General features: G+C 44.6%; 1 protein-coding gene across 1 annotated transcript in view; it reads right to left on the minus strand.

The window, feature by feature from the left end:
* Positions 1-19905, minus strand: part of ADGRL3 (adhesion G protein-coupled receptor L3) — a 738987-nt gene that overhangs the window by 6859 nt on the left and 712223 nt on the right. The window lies entirely within an intron of this gene.

Genomic DNA, 19905 nt, shown 5'->3' on the forward strand with positions numbered 1-19905 from the left:
TAGTGCCTTACTGGATGAATGTGCTTTACTATAACCTCTGTTTATGTCACTATGGACACTTCCCCGTAAGGGCATCATGCACTGCTTACTGTCCCTATCTAACTGGGTGTTTGAGCAAGTTTTAATATAAATAAACAGTCTGTATAAATCATTGCAAAATAAACAGATTTGTTTCGATATCAGGCATTAGCTGAAGGGTGCTTCACAGACTTTTCTCTAAGTGCTCAATTTACAGCTGTTTCTATAATAATTGCAACCTTGAGAGGAAAGCATCTCTTTTTATAGACGCAGGTTAGGGAATCATGGTGTGTTAGTGACAAAATGATATATGTGGGTTTCTTTATGAAGAAGATGACATTCAGGGAGAGATTAGGAAAGGTAGACCCAGGTCACGGAGAATTAGATTGTCATGGAGGCATTCTTAAAGTTTACAATAATCTAAGTTCTCCACATGGATGAAGGACCTGCCTTACTGTCTATTACTGGGAAGGAAATAGCAGAAGGAAAGCTATTAGCATGCTATTTCCCTTCTGGCCAAAATGAGGAAGCCAAGTGGAAGGAGTGATGTCGGTCATATCATGTGATTATGTTCTTTCCCTTTCCCTAGCACCCTCAGGACCTGACTGATGCCAGAGGAGAGAATTTACCAGACAAAAGAAAGATCAATATTTTCCAGCACTTTACCAACACTTCCAATGCTCACTTTTCTCTTAGAAGACATTTAGGAGTACATTACAGGTAAATAACAGCATAGAACACTGAGAGCCAGGACTGGTGGCTGTAAACAAACTTCATGGAACCATGGGAAGCTTGGTAACACTCATGATACGTGGTCATCCGGCTAACTAAAATCATGCTGTATAACAGAGTTTGCTGAATGAGAGTTCCAGATTAGAGAGTTTCATCCTGTAGAAGGTCCAGACGTGATCACCTTAAACAAGAAATCACCACACACCTCTACACTGGAAGGAAAAATATCTGGAAAAATGCCTGGAGATCATAGAAGAAACACAAACCAAGAATTCAAAAGCCTGATGACCGCCATCCACACATAACACAAGAAGTTGAATGAACTGCAACAACTCCACAGCCTTCAGGAAAAAAACAAAACAAAACCCCAAACCAGCACCAGGACCCACCACGTGAACACTACAGGACATATCAACTTCAACAACTTATAAAGATTGCCCACCCCTCACTGGAGCTGAATTATCTGTACTCTCCAGAGGACTGAATTCTTCCCCATCATAGACTGTCATAGTGTACTGAGTTGTGCAGAAGCAGGGAATTCTTTGTTGCCTCTACCTCAAGAAATTCTTTCATGACATTAACGACACCACTCACAACTACCACATCCTCACCAACAGTCGTAAGAAGAAAAGAAACTTCTGAATGAATAACTCACAGTAGACGAAACTACACTCTTGAAACATTACATTGATTACTTCAAGGAAACAATTAACTATGAGATCATTAGCAAATGTTACATCCATCACAATCTTGTTGCGACCAAGGAAGACAACTATACAGTCCCTGAAATCCAACCAACAGATAGTGATCAAACCAAGGGACAAAGCAAGGGAGGATGTGGTAGCTTTCAACCGTGATAACTGTTAGCAAGACCAACCAACAACTCCTTGATATGACCTGTAGAAAGACCCCAAAGAAGATCAGACATTACAATTTATCCAGGAATTTAAGGGTTATAACTGAAGGAATATCAGAACTCCTGGAAACTAGCCTCAAACACTTTCCACATAAAAGGCTGATTTCCTCCAGGACACAACTGACTTCCTCCTGAAAATATGCAACATTATCAACTCCTCTCAGATCACTGTTCTTGCCACTTTGGATAGCGCCTCCTTGTACATTAGGCGGTCATGGGATAGGAGGAAAGATCCTTTCATGGATCGGGAATTGGTTAAAAGACAGAAAACAAAGGGTTGGAATAAATGGTAAATTTTCACAATGGAGGGGGTAACTAGTGGTGTTCCCCAGGGGTCAGTCCTGGGACCGATCCTGTTCAACTTGTTCATCAATGATCTAGAAAATGAGGTAAGCAGTGAGGTGGCAAAGTTTGCAGATGACACCAAGTTGTTCAGGACAGTCAAAACCAAAAGGGATTGTGAAGAACTACAAAAAGATCTCAGCAAACTGAGTGATTGGGCAGCAAAATGGCAAATGAAATTTAATGTGGGTAAGTGTAAGGTAATGCACATTGGAAAAAATAACCCAAATTACACGTACAACATGATGGGGTCAAATTTAGCTACGACAGATCAGGAAAGGGATCTTGGAGTTATAGTGGATAGTTCTCTGAAGATATCCACGCAGTGTGCCGCGGCAGTTAATAAAGCAAATAGGATGTTAGGAATTATTAAAAAAAGGGATAGATAATAAGACAAAAGATATCATACTTCCCCTATATAAAACGATGGTATGCCCACATCTTGAGTACTGCGTGCAGATGTGGTCTCCTCACCTCAAAAAAGATATATTGGCATTAGAAAAGGTTCAGAAAAGGGCGACTAAGATGATTTGGGGTTTGGAACGGGTCCCATATGGGGAGAGGCTAGAGAGACTGGGACTTTTCAGTCTGGAAAAGAGGCGATTGAGGGGCGATATGATAGAGGTATATAAAATCATGAATGGTGTGGAGAAAGTGAATATAGAAAAATTATTTACCTTTTCCCATAATACAAGAACTAGGGGACATCAAATGAAATTGATGGGTAGTAGGTTCAAAACTAATAAAAGGAAATTTTTCTTCACACAGCGCACAGTCAACCTGTGGAACTCCTTGCCGGAGGAGGCTGTGAAGGCCAGGACTCTATTAAGGTTTAAAAAAGAGCTCGATAAATTTTTGCAGGTTAGGTCCATAAATGGCTATTAGCCAGGGGTAAAGTATGGTGCCTTAGCCTTCAGTACAAGGGCAGGAGATGGATGGCAGGAGATAAATCACTTGATCATTGTCTTCTGTTCTCCTTCTCTGGGGCACCTGGCATTGGCCACTGTCGGCAGACGGGATACTGGGCTGGATGGACCTTTGGTCTGACCTAGTATGGCCATTCTTATGTTCTTATGTTCTTACATCAACAGCCCTCAAAAAGGTAAGCTTGCTGCTTCCTCTCAAATACTACAAGACAATGGACAATATCTAGATACTCACCCCAAACACATCAGCAAACTCATCAATTTGATCCTCACCATGACAATTCTATATTCAATAATGAACACTTTTCCCAAACAATGGCAACAGCCCTGGTACTAGTATGGATCCTCAATACAACAATCCATTAATTTCTGACCAAATGCACCATGAAACCAATGATATACCTGATCTACACTGTTGATATTTTCATGCCCTGGACAGATGATCTAAATTCCCTCACATACCTCCCTCAACTTCAACAGCCACTACCCATCCATCAAACTCCCTCTAAAACACTCCCAAACCAGCAGCCACTATCTGGACAACACAATCAGCTTTCACAATAGAACCCTACAGAGAGCTGTAAACAAGAAATCCATGGATTATCATATTTATAGATCCAGTTAGGACCCCATACATATAAGGAAATCTGTTATCCACAGCTAGACACTCTGGGTATGTCTCCACAGCCAACTTATCTTGAAATAACAGCAGTTATTTTGAAATAATATTGGCATTGTCTAAATGATGCACACACTATTTCAAAAGAAATTTGAAATAATGGGTGCATTATTTTGACTGCAGTAAACCTAATTCTCTGAGGAATAGCACTTTTTCGAAATAGGCCATAATGGGTTCATAGCTGGGTGCTATTTTGAAATGCATTTCATGTGTGGCTGTGTGATTTCAAAATAAGATATTCCTTTTCGATGTATCTTATTTTGAAATAAGGCTATCATGTAGACATAGCCTCAGAATACACTTTGAGGAGAAAGTCCAGAATCTCTACCTTAATACTGCCTTCATCAAATAAGGACAGAGAAGAAGACAGAAGAAAACAGATTACATCATGAAGCTGGCCACCCAAATATGCTGGGAGAATCTGCCTCAGTGCAAGGGGAAAATAACTATCTCCGACTGCATACTTCTGGTTGGTATCTACTGTGTCATAGAGGGAATCATTAAACAACCACAATCCATACTGATGGGGACATCATTCTGAAAGAAATCTTTCCTAGCCCTCACACCCCCGACCTTCCTGGCTTTCAAACAGGCCAAGCATGTTTCAGCTGCAGGAAGCACGTTATCGAGCCATGCTCCCACAAGCCCAGCAATTCAGAACAGCACCAGAGCGCCACAACAGATACACAACCTGAAGACACATCTCTACTGACACAAAACTGAGGGGCCACTGCTGATGAGGGACATGGGGGCAGGCGCTGGCCATATAACCTCTCTCCCCTCCATCATGTGACTCCTCTCCATGCCACCCTTAGCCTGCAGGATAGCAGGACATCCCCCCTCTGCTGAAGGCCATGCTCCTGTCTTCTGCCAACCTGCCCCTGCTCCCCTCTCCCCCCACACTCCCTCCCCCAAGTGATGTGGCCTGGGATACTAGTGGTGCAGAGTGATGCAGCCCTAGCCAGCACCATTCTCCAGGCTGAGTTACTCCACTTCCTGACAGTGAATGAAGAGGGGGTCCCAACCCCTCCCCTGAACAACATGGCCGGGAGCCAGGGGAGTGGTGTGGGCTTGGGGGCACATTGCTCCATTCCCCCCTCCCCGCCACTACCAGTGAGTGGAGGTGGAGGACCCTTCTGCTGCAGCCAGCCTCCTTCAGTAGTCCCGTGGGCTACCATAGGCTCTGGCCTCTTGCCTCTCCTGCCCACAGCATTGGGAGCACATGACCCTCCCCCACATATCATCTCTGCCCACATCACCACTCTCGAGATTCATGGGTTCTGCAGCTGCCCAGCACAGCGTTTAAGGTACCTTCTCCAGCACACTCAATGCCCCAAGAACACTGTGACACCCTGAGTACTTTTACAGACCAAAGGAAGAGCTCGGTGTGACTCAAAAGCTTGTCTCATTCCATAGCAGAAATTGGTCCAATAACAATATTCCTTCACCCCTCCAGTCAACCTAAGCAACCATTAATTTCAGACATATCCCCCACCAAGTGTAGACGACTTGCATTCAAGAGTCTTAAACGACCTAGCTGAGGAGTTTGCTGGACCATGAATTCTGACTTTTAACAAGTCTTGTGGCATTGGGAAACTTTCAGAAGCATGGAAGACACCTAATTTTGTGGAAATGGTTTAAAAGGGTAAAGAGGCTGACCTCAGTGATTATAGACTTGTTTGACATCAGTTCTGGACAAGGTAATGGCGTGGCTTTGGGATGTGATTAAGAAAGAATTACAAGGTTGGTTGGCAAAGATACTATTGTTGATGTCATAGACGTCTGTAAGGCATTTGGCTTGATACTGCCTGACACTTTGTAGAGAAGGCTACAAAGCTAGCAAGGCATACATTACATTAAAAGGGTTAAAAGCTGGCTCTGTAAAATTGTCTACGAGGAACTGTGCATGCTGAGGCTCCCATGGCAGCGTGCTTTGCTCTGTACTGCTCTCCTCACTTGTGTGCTCTCTCTGTGCAAGGTGCAGCCAAGGAGTGCATTTAAGGTCTCGCCTGGTCCCGTTCATCACCACATGGAGCAGGATGCTTGTGTGTGTGTAGTTAGAGCAGCCTCCTTCAGTCCATATGTTTCCAGCCTTTTTTCTGCTGTGAACATTGTTTAATTGCTACAACATGCTAATTAGAGGTGGTAACAAATTGGAAATGAGGAAAGCCCAACTCTCATGCGCTTGCTCTTTAATGGGCTAACTCAACTCACCTGATCTCGAGTCACAGCCTCTTACTGCTGTCTCCCGTTTTCAAAAACTGGGGTTGCTCATCTCAGCGAGTAGTGAGCCCTTGCAACAGCCAAACACTGCAGTGCCAGCATTTTGTAGCATAGCTGCAGGCCAGGACATTGATAATAAGGGATGCCGCATTGGCTGGTGAGGTTGAGGTGCACCTGCTTAACTGTATGAAGGGAAGCAATCTCACAAAGGCAGGGGGGTAGTGCTGCCTCATGAACTTCTGGAACCCTCAGAGGAACATCCCTTGGGAAGATAACGCGGCATCAGACTGCATTTAAGTTACCATGGTGACTCCTCTGGCCTGGGGAACAGCTCTTCAGGAAAGAAGAGGCTGAGGTTTCTTCAGGCAGGGGCATCCATGGCCATAGGTACCATTATGGGTAGGGCCCTACCAAATTCACAGCCATGAAAAGCACATCATAAACCATGAAATCTAGTCTCCCCGCATGAAATCTGTTCTTTATACAGTAAACTCTCGAGTTATGCAGGGGTTGTTAAACCCCCGCCCCACATAACTCGAATTTTCGTGCAAATCGAGGGGCGATGGAAACCAGGCTGCTGCCTGATTCTCGGCTCCCCTCGGCTTGCAGGAGCTGGAAAACTGACCAGCTCTGCAGGACTCTTCAGTTTCCTGGCTCCCAGAATGGCAGGGAGCTGAGGACCGGGGGAGCCTGATTCCCATCTCCCCACTGCTTGCTGGACCTGGGAAACTGATCAGCTGGTCAGTTTCCCGGATCCTGCAACTGGCTCCCCTCCGCTTGCAAAGAGGGGAAACTGAGCAGGGCAGCAGTCTTGGACAGTTTCTGGGCTCCAAGGAGTGGCAGAGAGCTGGGAACTAGGGGCAGCCTGGCTCCAGGCTCCCCTCCGCTCCTTGGAGACAGGAAACTAACCAGGGCTGCTGCCCTGCTCAGGTTCCCAGCTCCCTGCTACTCTGGGGACTGGGAAACCACTCCTGTCAGGGCGGGGAGGTGTGTTAGCCAGACACATGCACATCTTGCTTGTCTGTATCTTGAGGGTTTACTGTACTCTATCCTGCATGGATTTCATGGGGGTCCTCACCCAAAGGGGAGTTTCTGGAAATCACAAGGTTAATTTAGAAGGGTTGTGGTCTTGCCACTCCTTGTTCTGCAGTGCCTCCAGAGCTGGGGGCTGGAGAGTGGCAGCTGCTGACTGCGGGCCAAGCACTGCAGGCAGCAGCATAGACATAGAGGTGGTGATACCAACCCATGCCATCCTTCTTCTGCTCTGCTGATGGTGGTAGCTTTGCTTTCAGAGTTAGATTCCTGGCCAGAAACCACCATTCTGCAGCTGCCCACCTCTTCAGGCAAGGCCACCACCAGCAACAATGAAGAAGTAAGGGTAGCAGTACAGGTTGAACCTCTCTCATCAGGCACCCTTGGGACCTGAGTGGTGCCAGAGGGAATTTGCCGGACTTACAGGAGGTCAATATTTTCTAGCACATTACTAACTCTCCCACTGCTTACTGGGCTCCTAGAAGACATTTAGGGATAAATTACAGCTCAGTAACAGCACAGGCAACTCAGAGCCAGGACTGGTGGCTGTAAACAATCTTTCTGGGACCATGGGAAACTTGGCCATACCCATGGTAAGTGGTTGTCCAGCTGACTAAAATCATGTAGGATTACGGAGTTTGCCAGATGAGAGAGTGCTGGGCTAGAGAGGTTCACCCTGTACCGCAACCTCCTTTACAAAAAACTTGGGACTCCCCCACCCACATTCCTTTTGGGGACAGAGCCCCTACAGTTTCACCCTGTGAAATTTCCAGTTTACATAGCTGAAGTCACGAAATTTATGATTTTTGAAAACCCTTTGATGATCAAATTGACCAAATGACTTTTGTGAGTCCTAGGTCACTTACTGTGGGGCAAGGAGTCAGTGGGATACCTCCCACAGGTTACAGGTTTGGGGGTCAATATCTCCATCTCCAGTCCCCCGTTTGTCCATGGCAGGAGGGGCTGGATTAGAGCAGATATCAAAGGCGGCTCTGAGCAGGCCTCAGTCTGCCCACACGGGATTTTCCACACAAAACTTGGGCAGGCAGGAGACTGCAGTGAGGAACCCAGCTCAGCCTCTGCCTCCTACCCCAGCCAGCTCTGAGGACAGAGAGGAGTTGTCCCTGAGGCAGCAGAAATTATGTGACATGGGATGTGGGGTGGTAAAGCCTCAGTGATTGTACAGGAGAAAGGAGAATGGGTTTGGGGCAAGAACAGGGAACAGGTGTTGGTGGAATGGAATGGAACAGGTGGGTGAGAGAGGACAGGGTGAGGGGTTTGTGGTAAAAGGGAACAGTGTTTGGGGAGGGTGAGCTGAGATTTACAGGGGCATGGCAGTTACGTAGGTGGGTGTTATAGCCATGTGACTAAGTCTGAGCAATCACCTTTTGTTCCAGGATACTGTAGGTTTGGATGCAAAGTCAGTGTGGCTGCCCTCTCTCAAGGCTGTATGGCCCCGATCACCAAAGATGTCTGCTCTTTCCCTCAAGGCTGTGTGACTCCATGGTCAAAGTCAAATATGGCCGCCCTTTCTCTGCAGGGCTGTGTGGCCTAGTGGCCAAAGCCCATAATTCTGCAGTCTATCCACAGTAATGTATGTCCTATTGTTCAGGTAGGGAAGTGAGCCACCACCCACAAGTGGTGGTAGCCAGACAAGGGGGACCTGGGCTATCCCTACTTCACCAGGTCCTAAGCCAGGGCCCCAGCAGTGCTGATCTGACCAAAATACATTAATACAGTGCTTGGTTCTATAACTGGTCCAGGTGCTTTGGCCTGTGCTGCAACCTCTCATGGGTGTCTGTAGGTACCAGCAACGAAGGGTCCTGTGGCACCTTATAGACTAACAGAAAAGTTTTGAGCATGAGCTTTCGTGAGCACAGCCTCACTTCATCAGATGAGGGTCTTGGAAATCTGCAGGGCCAGCTATAAATAAGCCAGAGCAAGGGTGGGGATAACAAGGTTAGCTCAGTCATCAAGGGTGAGGCTTACTACTGAGCTAACCTTGTTATCCCCACCCTTGCTCTGGCTCATTTATAGCTGGCCCTGCAGATTTCCAAGACCCTCATCTGATGAAGTGAGGCTGTGCTCACGAAAGCTCATGCTCAAAACTTTTCTGTTAGTCTATAAGGTGCCACAGGACCCTTCGTTGCTGTTACAGATCCAGACTAACACGGCTACCCCTCCGATACTTGCAGGTACCAGGACCTTTCTGGTGTCTTGGCACCTCTGGCTCTGTCTACTTATTGGAAAGCCCTAACTGAGCTGTTCCCATCTACAGCTAGTTTCCAGCTGGAGCATGCCAAGCAGGGTTGAGGGGACATGGTCTCCTCAACTTATTGGGTGGGGTTAATGCCTGCACCATCAGTGCAGGACAAGTACATCCTGTCACAAGGACAAACCAAATACAACTTACCTGCAATCTCATGTCATTTCGATGGATGAATGTTCAGCCAGCACTGACTTGCCTTCCAATTAATTTGGTTTTCTAGTTTCTTACATGGAAAGGGAGCTGTAGCCTGGATTTTCAAAGCATTACTAGAAGCAAGATATTCAAAATGGTTGCCCAGAACTATACTTCTAAGGCCACAGTCCAGCCCCTAAATAAAAGGCCTATTTTTTTTCAGATGCTGTCAGGACTGCCTCTCCATTCTGACACTCCGAATACAGAAAGTTGGAACTCACAAAACCCTTAAAGATACCTTTCCTCTACAGGCTGTGCATGAAAAAGCTCCCCAAGGTCACAGATTCCCTGATCCTGGGTTGACAGACTACCACCACCCAAGTGAGAAAAAACCCCCTTTAACCCAGGAAGACACACTTGTGATGTTCCCCTGTGGCGTAAAGCCCAAGTTCTTAACCCTCCCTTAGGAGAGAGCTAGGAAACAAAGAGCTGTAATCTGATGGCTGACCTTTCAGTCTAAGGCACGAATAAACACAGACCCTTCTTTAGGACACAAGAATCAAATAATTGCCTTAAAATAGTAATTTATTCACAAAAATAAAGGATGGAAAATACCAACAAAGTAAATAAGCATTTGTGGAATAAGGGAGCTTTCAGAAGAGGGGGTTCCTTCCCGAAGGGTCTTGTCTACACGGCTCTGTAGCTTCCAGAAGGAGCTCTTCTGGAAGTGAAATCTCCTGGGACTATGCAAATGAGGTGTGAGATATTTAAATACATGCCTCATTTGAATAATCACCTTTGTTCATTACTACGCCCCTTCCAGAAGAGAGGGGGCTGTGTAAATTCAGCCAAGCAGTTTGTAAAGAGCCAGGCTAAAACAAGATGGGGTGACTTGTGCGCTCTGCCTTCGGGAGCAGTCTGCTTTGTCTCTCTCTGGTTTTTTTTAATGAGTATTATAATTCTGGATTCTAAAAATATAGGCAGTGTCATGGTGCAACCTTTGAGAAAAAGTATTTGGTGTTTTCATCTAACTGCTCTTGTGTATAGCATGAACATGACACAGGCGAATTCCCAGGAGACACTGACTATAGACGAAGCTACCTAAATGGCTAGGTAAAGAACATTGTTTTGGGTTCCTAAAATCCTGCCGTCTATTTACTGATATGTGCTAAATGCAACATCCCTTTAGCACTTAGGAAGTGTTAGAATTTGCAAGCATCAGGATGAGAATTGCTACAGTGACTCTCCATTTGATAAATATCTTTGATCTATTTTATTTTTAGCCTGTTTAATTATAGGACAGTTATTAGAACATGAGAAATAAGTGTTCTAATAAGCTAGTGGGTCATCCTCTTTAACCATACTGAACTGATGTATTAACTGGGTTGTTTCATTTCTACAGCTACTCAATTGCTAGAACAATTAGCCAAGCAGTCACTTTGAAATTATTTAGAGCAAAAAGAAATAACTGGTGCTGTGGAAAGATGGAGAAGTGACCAAGGAAGAGAGGAGGATGAGCCAGGAGATACTAAGGACCTGTAGGAGCAGGGGCAGTAAAAGAGAAGAAGGAAGTGCACAGGTGTCTCAGAGTCTATGGGGACAACTAAACAAAATGTAGGTTGTGTATTGAGCAGGTAGGAAGAGCAAATAACGGATGTCAGGGAGACAGATGAAATGGCTCAGGGCTACTTTGCTGCAGACTTCACTTAAGCATAAGAGTAACTCACATCTTAATGCAATCCCAGTTAATGAGGAAACAGAGATGTTAGGAGGCAGTAAATAAGCTAAAGATGAACGCCTGGAAAACGTTCAGCTCATCAGGCAGCCAGTGAATTCAGCCTAGAGTACCGCCAGGCCTAGCAAAAGGAGTACAGAAACGCTGGCTCTCTCAGAAGACAGATGAAGTCCCCAGAAGGCTGGAAAAGGGAAAACCTGGAGCGTTTTTTGAGAGAGGGACACAGAATGAATGAACGGCCTGCAAGCCTGCTTACCACCAATACTCAGTGCGTTTCTAGCACAATTAGAGTCTAAACCAACTCCCACAGATCCAGCAAAGCCCTGGCACTGAATTCAGTGCTCTGTTATTGGGACCGTAATACATAAGTCTCATTGTAAGCACCTACAGAAACAGAAGGTGATGTAATTGATGAGAAAGGCTTGCTAATAACAAATCATCATGAACTAACCTGAATTATATTTCTGAGCTCAGAAAATAAGAGGAATGGCTAAAGGAAATGCAGTGAGCACAATACATCATTATATGCCGTTTGGTTTAGTTCCTCAAGGCATTGTCCCAGGGAAGGTAGAGAAACACAGATTAGATAGCTTGTAATACAGATACAAAAATAAAAAGCTCAGATTAGATGTTCAGTATCTGAATCTAAATCTATTCAGCACACAGGTTTCACTATTTAGCTTATGTGGAACCACTTTGCCTTCATCCTTATAAGAATCTAATTGGTAAGTATCAGACCATTTCTGCAGACAATCAAGTTCATACTTTATATTACAAGTCTCCAAAGAAATGTGGCGTGGGTTTGCATAGCTGGGAAGTAGTCGACCTGTACAATATGAAAGTCTGTAAGGACAAAGATGATGGAGTCATGAAATGCACAAGTACAGTGCAGCAAACACAGGTCAGGTAGCTGAACTCCAAAGAATGGTTTAGGGAATTAGGAAACAAACTGATTGTGACATCACCATAGACATGCCCTACTCAGGACTGGCTAGGTCTCCATTGGGGTTCACTTGGGACCATTATCAACTGAAAAAAGAGACAACTGGAGAAACAAAAACTGACCTCTGGGAGCAGGTGAAGCACGTGAGGCATATTCAGACCCAAGGAAGAACGTATCTTTCTTCAGTCTGCAGCGCAAGAGAACAGATGTGTCACCAAAGGGTTATTGGGCTTCAGGAGAATCCCACTCGATATTGTTGGCCAAAGAAGCCAGGACAATACAGCATAGGTCTTTCTGGACATGGTGGGAAGTTCTCACTGTTTTCAACCATAGGGCTGGACTTTTAAAATCAGATCTAACTAAGCCATTATCAGTGAAGCTAAGGAGTGTGCACTGGTCTGGTGTGAGGGCATGGGATGCCTGGCTCTGCCTTTGCCCCAGTATGAACTTGGGAGGGTCCAAACCCTCAGTGCCTCAGGTTCCTGAGGACATGCTGTATTTTTCATGTAAAGGGTTTGGCGTTCATCAGGCAAAAGGTTTTATGCATGTCAGTGTGTGTATGAAATCATGAACAGGTAAACAAGGGTGTGTGCATTAAACTATGAATTCCTGGCGGACACTGTGCTTTGCTGAATGTACACGTTTCTTTGTTAACCATTTAGAAATCTCCACTTTTAGTAAGGGTTTGCACAGTACAGAGTTGGAGGTCATGCAATTATTTCCTAATCCAACTACTTGGGAATACAGTATCTCTCAAAGCTCTGAGTGGCAACAGCTGGTCCCATGTGTTGGACCCCAGAATAATTTCACAGTGGAGCATGGAAAATAGATGGGAAAGGTGAACAACAGCTTGCTTGTTTCATAGTTTAACTGCTTTTTTACAGGGACATTGCCATGGAGAACAAGAATTTGGGATGTGCATTCCCTGCTATACTGGACCTTGCTTTTTGAGGTAAGAGGGTATGATCCTCCATAAGTCCAGGCTGATCTCAGATTTCATTTCCCACTCTACTATGGTAAAAGCATCCAACATGTGGAACAAACAGCACTGTGAGCATTGAGCAAGTAATTGAAGTTTAGATGTGTGTAGGGCAGCACCAAAAAATCCGGAAATAAGAATTTCAAAACTCAAACTGAAATTGATTTGGGTGTTGGGTTCCTTACCAAATGGGAAAAACACATTTTTTTGCTTGTTTTAGGGAAAAAATATGTATTTAACCTCAAAACATATTTTCAGGGAACGAGGGCAGGCAGGGAGGATTGTTTCAGGTTTGGATCTTTTAAAACATTTTTGTTTTGTTTGTCTGATAAATTACTCTAGCTACATTTCCAAAAAAACCTGTCATTTTGAAACATGGTCAAAATGAACTGTTTTGCGTTTAAAAATATTTTTGGTTGAAACTATTCGTCTAACTCAACCTAATCCACCCAATTCATGATTAATTTCAGTCATCCAAAACTGCATTTTCCAGCCAATGTACTATTTACTAAAATAATTCACTGAGTCCTAGTCAATTCCCTCCCTCCCTCCAGGCTACATCTACACTGCAGCCCTATTTAGAAATAAGCTATTCTAAAATAGCTGGTTTCGACATAAAAGTGCCACACACAAAACATCCATTTTGAAATAGCACTTAGCTATTTCAAAATAGCGGGTCAGACTCAAAGACTGTGGACACACTAGCCCCTCCTTTTGGAGGGGCTCTGATAATGTGGCACTGTGGCATATGCTAACGAGGCACTTCCATGAATACGCAGCACTTCATTAGCATAATGGCGGCCACGCGTGCTTCAAAACTGCCGGTTTCGAAATGCATGCCACCCATATCGCCAGGGGCCTTTTGAAACGGCCCCGATTTTGAAAGCCCCTTCTTTCCATCTGTCTTTGGGAAGAAGGGGCTTTCAAAATGGGGGGGGGTCTTTCGAAAGGCGTCTGGCTACACAGACAGTGTGCATTTCAAAACCAGCAGTTTCGAAGCACGTGCGGCTGCCATTATGCTAATGAGGTGCTGCATATTCCTGGAAGTGTGTTATTAGCATATTCCAAAGTGCCACATTAGCACAGTCCCTCCAAAAGGAGGGGCTGATGTGGCCACAGCCATAGTGCCTATTTTGAAATAGTGCCACTGGATGCCATTGTGGCTTATTTCGACATAGCGCTATTCCTGCCTTAACAGCACCTATTCCAAAAGAGTTATTTGAAATAGGCGCTATTTCCTACTGCAACAAGGTTTACCAAATCGGAAATAATGCACCCACTGCTTTGGTTTAATTTTGAAATAGCATGCACATTGTGTAGCCGCTCACAAATTTATTTTGAAATAATGGCTGTTATTTCAAAATAACTCTGTGGTGTAGCTGTAGCCCCGGAGAACTCATGTGCATGAATCCAGCAGAAACAGTTTGCCCTCTATTCTTGTATCAGAGGTGGTGGATGGCAGGGTACTGGAGTTGTTTTCCCACTCCATTGTCTTTAAAATGATGGAGTTAGGTTCTGGCCCCTTCAAGCATAATTTTGTGAGTTTTCTCAAATCACCCTGTGTGTGCATGTATCTCATTATGGCTGGCTCTGGAAGGTGGCAGAAATGGATGCAAAACTGAAGTTTCCAGCAACAATTTTCTGGGCACATTCAAGCCAAACAAAAATAAGCAGAGCATGAATCAGCTACAATCAAGGGACTTATTTTTCTCCTTGCTGTTAGAAAGGGGCGGGGGGGCTAAATTTTAATTGATGTACCAGGAGTTCATCCACATTTCCATTAGTTGTTTGTTGGCTCAATTAATGCTCTGGTTATTATCACTTGATGCTCTAACCAAGAGCTTTCTCCACATTTCAACCAAGTTTCACAGCCACTGAAGTAGCAGAGTAGGAGAGATCTTCATTATAACTATTATAGAAGGTCTTCAGAGCATCTTACCATTTCACTGCATATGGAAGTAGAGGTTTAGATTTTCTGCCACTGGGATCCAAATTAAATGCTGAAGTAAATGCCTCAGAGGTAAGTGGCAGGAGACAGGTTGAAAACAGTTTTATTACAGCCATACTTTACCCTCAAAGTGGCTTCTTGCTGGTAATTATCTTTTCAGAGTCATACTATAGGATGCAGTTGATTACAACTGGTATGCTATACCATTAGGTCATCTAGCTGTGCAAAGGTCAGCAGAATGTTACTTTCTTGGCTTTCCTTCTCTTTTCTCAGAGTCACAGAACTGCCTATAATAGATTCCCCCTGCTGGCCATGGATGGAAGAAAGCTGGCGTTACCACCATCTAGCGCATCACAGAGACAACACAAATATTGAACAGCATAAGGACAAAATTATCATCTCTTCTATTCTGTTCACCAAGGGCAAGCTTAGCTGTAGGTGGGCCTTCTAATATGCTAAGTGGCAAGTCATCAAGCAAAGGCAGATTATCTTGTTTTGGGAAATAGCATTCCTTTTAACTAGTGAATTGGTTTTCAACAACTATGTGGACAGCCCGATTAGCCTGCACATCAATGGAAAAGGATGGCTGCCATAGGAATTTTCTTTTTCCTTTTTTGATGGCTGGGGGCGAAGAAGCTTTGTCAAAATAGCAACCATTTGCTTCCAGTTAGTAATAACTGCACTGTCCTGGAGCTTCATCTTTATGGAGGTTTTTTATTGAAATTTTTAGCTTGGGTGTTTTACATGTGATGGTACAGAACATTTAAGGAATAGACACAGAAAAGAATACACACAGAGGAAAAGAAAACCAAGCAAACTGCAAGTAAAAACATTTTGTTGGCATGTTGTTGGGGAAAATGTCACCAGCTGAAATGTGTACATGAATAATAAAGCTGCTACGTAGCAGGCACCTGTTACAGCTAGTCCAGTTTGGAAATGGAAGGTTTCCAAATTCTAACTAACTTGGCTTGTCACGCTGCTGCCATGTTAAATAGAATATATCTCCTAGGATGTCATATACATGTCGTTTTGTTTTCCATCCATATGTTCTTACAACTTGCCAAAGAATGAGAGCTTCTAGAGCTGCCTTTTCCTTCCTGTTTTGTGCAGCAGTCTCCAGTTGTGGCAAGACCAAAGATATACCTTGCTTACATAAAAGCAGAAAACTCTGCTTCTTGATTAATTAAAAAACTTTTGCTTGGCAAGTCAGTGAGAGCCAACTGTTTGCCTGACTGGAGATTACCCATAAGGGGAGTAACGTTAAACAATCAGATTGAATATATGTATATATATAAATTAGTCTATATGAACTACTGAGTAGTGAAAACTATTACTCACTTCTAGTGAACCAATCAGAAGGCAGAAACAAAGTTCCTTCTGATTGGTTCATCCTCATCCTCAACTTCAGTCATAGTTTCCTGTCTAGTGCATAGCTATTGGGCAGCATTTTCAACCACAGCATTTCTGAGGAGAATCCTCAGAATTTGTGTCACACCACACACACTGGTTTCCTGTTTTGTTGAGTGAACATCAAACTGTTTATTGTTCTTCCTCACAGGAATAAATCACAGACGACATCCGTACCTGTGTCTGTTCAGACACTGGTACATCTGGAGGGTGCTGAGATGCTAGAATAATAGTTATTGCTCAGGCTGCTGCATGGTAAGGTTTATAAGCTGCTTTGTGCTGACTGAGACCTCTGGGGGCCGTGTGTCCCTGGCACCAACTGAGACAAACCATGGGTCCTCTTCTTTCTAACTGGTGAACATCATCCACTATCCCCCTGGCTACTCCTCAGACACACACATGCCTCACCAGTTCTCTCCTGGTGACACCTGACACAGCCGGCACAACAGAGTAACTCAGGTCAGCCAGGAGAGAATTACCTCCCTTGTGGACAGCCTGTGGAATAAGTGAAGGTTTGTGGAAGAGGCAGCTTTGTTTGAACCAGCCCTAACAGCAGCGCCTGGTGGCACATCTGTGCAACATCTCCTGAGCTCTGCACATTGCATGTGTCGTTCTACACCCAAGTCACAGTCTCACTTGGGTTTGCCTTCTAGCGGCCATGCTACTTTCTGGTTTAGGATTAGGGAAAAGAGAAGAGGAAGAGTATCAATGTGTGCTGCTCTGCCTGGCTATCCTAGAGAGATGAACCAAGCAAATGACAACAACCCATAAAGGGAAACAAGACTGTTTTAAACTCTTCTGCTGGGATTGGTGGGAGGGAAAAAAGGAGGACCAGAGTAAAGGTTTTTGACTGCACTGTTTTAATTTTTCCTCTGTGGTTCTGGATTTTCCTTCTGCTACAAATAAAAAGTTATCTATGCCGCATGAAGGTGTGTGGGACAGCTTCAGAGATCACCCTTCCTAGCCATGCTAGGAAGTTGCTTTCAGTGATTTTTTGCGCTTTACCATATGATGCACGAAGGCACAGAGCCATTTTACAGCACTCCTCTGAGTCCAGTCTGGTAACGACTGCATACCAGAGCGCTTCTGTAGGTTACAGCAAGTAGCTGCATGTCTAGCCCTTCCTGCAGTAGCAGGACTGCAGTGCATGCATAGTGTTTCCTGTTCTGGCCAATCTTTGGAGTGGGACAATTTTGAAAAAGATAACCAGCTAGTGTAGATAAATGTGACCGACATTGGATTCAGTGTTGTGAACTCAGGATGTGGCTCACAGCCTGCTGCTGGTGCATGCAAAACTCTATCTGTTTTCATTACAGACCAACTACTCTTCCAGCAGGAAACACCATACATTGACCTAACTTCTGTGCCTATCATGAATGGTTAACCACTTTCATCTTCAAAGAGCTATCGCAAATTTCCTCTTGGCTAATATCCACTTCAAAGACTCAAAACAACACAGCAGACAGGGTCTTTCCCTGTTTAAGCACTGAGTTTTATCAGATTTCACTTTTGTGCCATGGAATGTGCACAGTGCTGCCCTCTAAAGGAGACCAAAGACTGCATTACACTTCTGTGAACATGAATAGCATATAACATTTCAACCGTACAAGAGTTACTAACCAAAGTCAGCATCAAGTGAGGTCAAACTGCTAAAAATAAACACAAGCATGCCACTTTTCCAGTTATTTGTCCTGGAGGAGGGGCACTAGCCATGATCACAGTTCAAGCTGGTGTCTCCCCCTATCCAGGTGTTTAGTAAAGTAAGAGATGTTTTCATTCCTGTTGCTTGTGGAATGCTGCAGGGGCTTCTCTGTTGTGTGTGCTGTTCCGCACATGTGCATAGATGGGAAAAAAAGTGTGATAGCTATGTTAAGAATGCCCTATTAAACCTGCAATACCTGGAAGTGCAATTCATTTTCCAGTAACGTTACCTAGCTGCACTATTTTTACATAAGTAGCTACTTGTTCAGTTATTCAGGGACTGATCCTGCCCCCTCCACTCTCCTGATTTAGACTACTGAAAATCAGTTTATACAGCCACCTGGGGATTAACCTGCTGGCAAAGGGCCAGCACAGTCAATCATATAACTCTGCCCTATCCTGTTTGCAACTTCAGGGTGCTCTGACAGGAAGAGGGGATGTGACCATACTACTGCTGATCCCCAGCTGCAGAGGACCAAAGTTGCTGGATGTCATTTAGAGACAGCCCGGCTGCTGCTCTAAGCTTTGCAGCCAGCTGCCTTAGCCTCCCAAAACCATCTTCTCTTGCATCGTCCCCCACTTCCCTTCCACTGTGCCAAGCAGAGTTAAGGGCCATAAGCAGGATACCAGGTACAGCTACACGACAACAGAAGTGTGAGGGTTTAACAATAACTACCTAAGGACACGGGCTTAAATTACCTTTCCTCTTGTAACTGGAATGGCTGTCATTTCTTGAAAAACAACAAGAAGTCCTGTGGCACCTTACAGGCTAACAGATTTTCTTGTGTAGCCTCAGTGCAGCATGCACTGGTTTTTGCATTTAACTATTTCCCCCCATTTGTTAAAGTTAAAAACAAACCAGGAAGAGGGGAAAATTGCAGTCAATGTTTTCCTGTGTTTAGGTGATCACATCTGGGCTCTGCAGTCAGCAAGATAAACGCCCACCCAGTCAAGAACTTTGCCTTGTGAAATCAGAAGCTCACAATATGCAGCATGGTTCTTGGTGTTCAGGCTGGTGACTAACCCTTTTAACTAGCTTCTCTGGTGGACGAGTAGGTTTGTGTACCTCCCCCAATCTTCCTCAGAGCTCACCATGCTTAGCTAGCTTGTCTCACCATGCCTCCTCCTCACTGAATCACGTGATGCACGATTGCAACCCACCATCGGGTTCAGGAGGACATTATGCACTTTGGTTCTGCTCCTTAAAGGTATTCATGTGCTGAAATCTCATTGAAATTAATGGGCTTTAGAGGCTTAAATAGTTTAAGGAGCTGGGCCTTTGTCCCATGGTTTGGCAGGACACAGGGCAGTTGCAGCATGCCAGCTAACCGTGTGATGGCTGCTGCTTTGCTTTTGTTTGTTAAAGAGTCTAGAAGTTAAGGCATGTTCTGGAATGCAGCTTCAATTGCCTGAGCTGTGGTTTTTTCCCCTGACTACAACTTTATTCTTTCCCTGATTCTCCTGTTGTTTTCTTGGAGAAGGATTTTGCTTTGTGTCTTGCAAGGAGATATTCACAATCTCTCCAATTCAGCTTGTTCCTGCAGCAGCTCTGATGCCGATCAGGGAGGACAGACAAAATCTGCAGTCAGCCTATAGGCAGCAGGGCTGCATTGAAGTGCTGACATCTTAGTGAGTGCCCAGTGAGCTGTCACTTCAATTACTTATAGCTTAATCTGTACTATGTCTATGAAGAGAAGCATGTAGAAGTAAGTGCTATCCATATAGTGCTTCCCCATCAGAGGAGATTGGTCGGGAAGCATGAAAAATGAGTGGAATCTTGGTTTGATTCTCTTAACTTTCAGCCCACTAGAAAATTGCAAGGAGCAAGCGTAAAACGGTCCTGAGTCACGCACCACCTCTAGGCCTATTTCAGGGGAATACAGCTTAACCACCCCCTGTTGCTTAGGGATGTTGCTAAAACCA

This window comes from Carettochelys insculpta, chromosome 4, assembly GCF_033958435.1.
Source record: "Carettochelys insculpta isolate YL-2023 chromosome 4, ASM3395843v1, whole genome shotgun sequence".
NCBI lineage: Eukaryota > Metazoa > Chordata > Testudines > Carettochelyidae > Carettochelys > Carettochelys insculpta.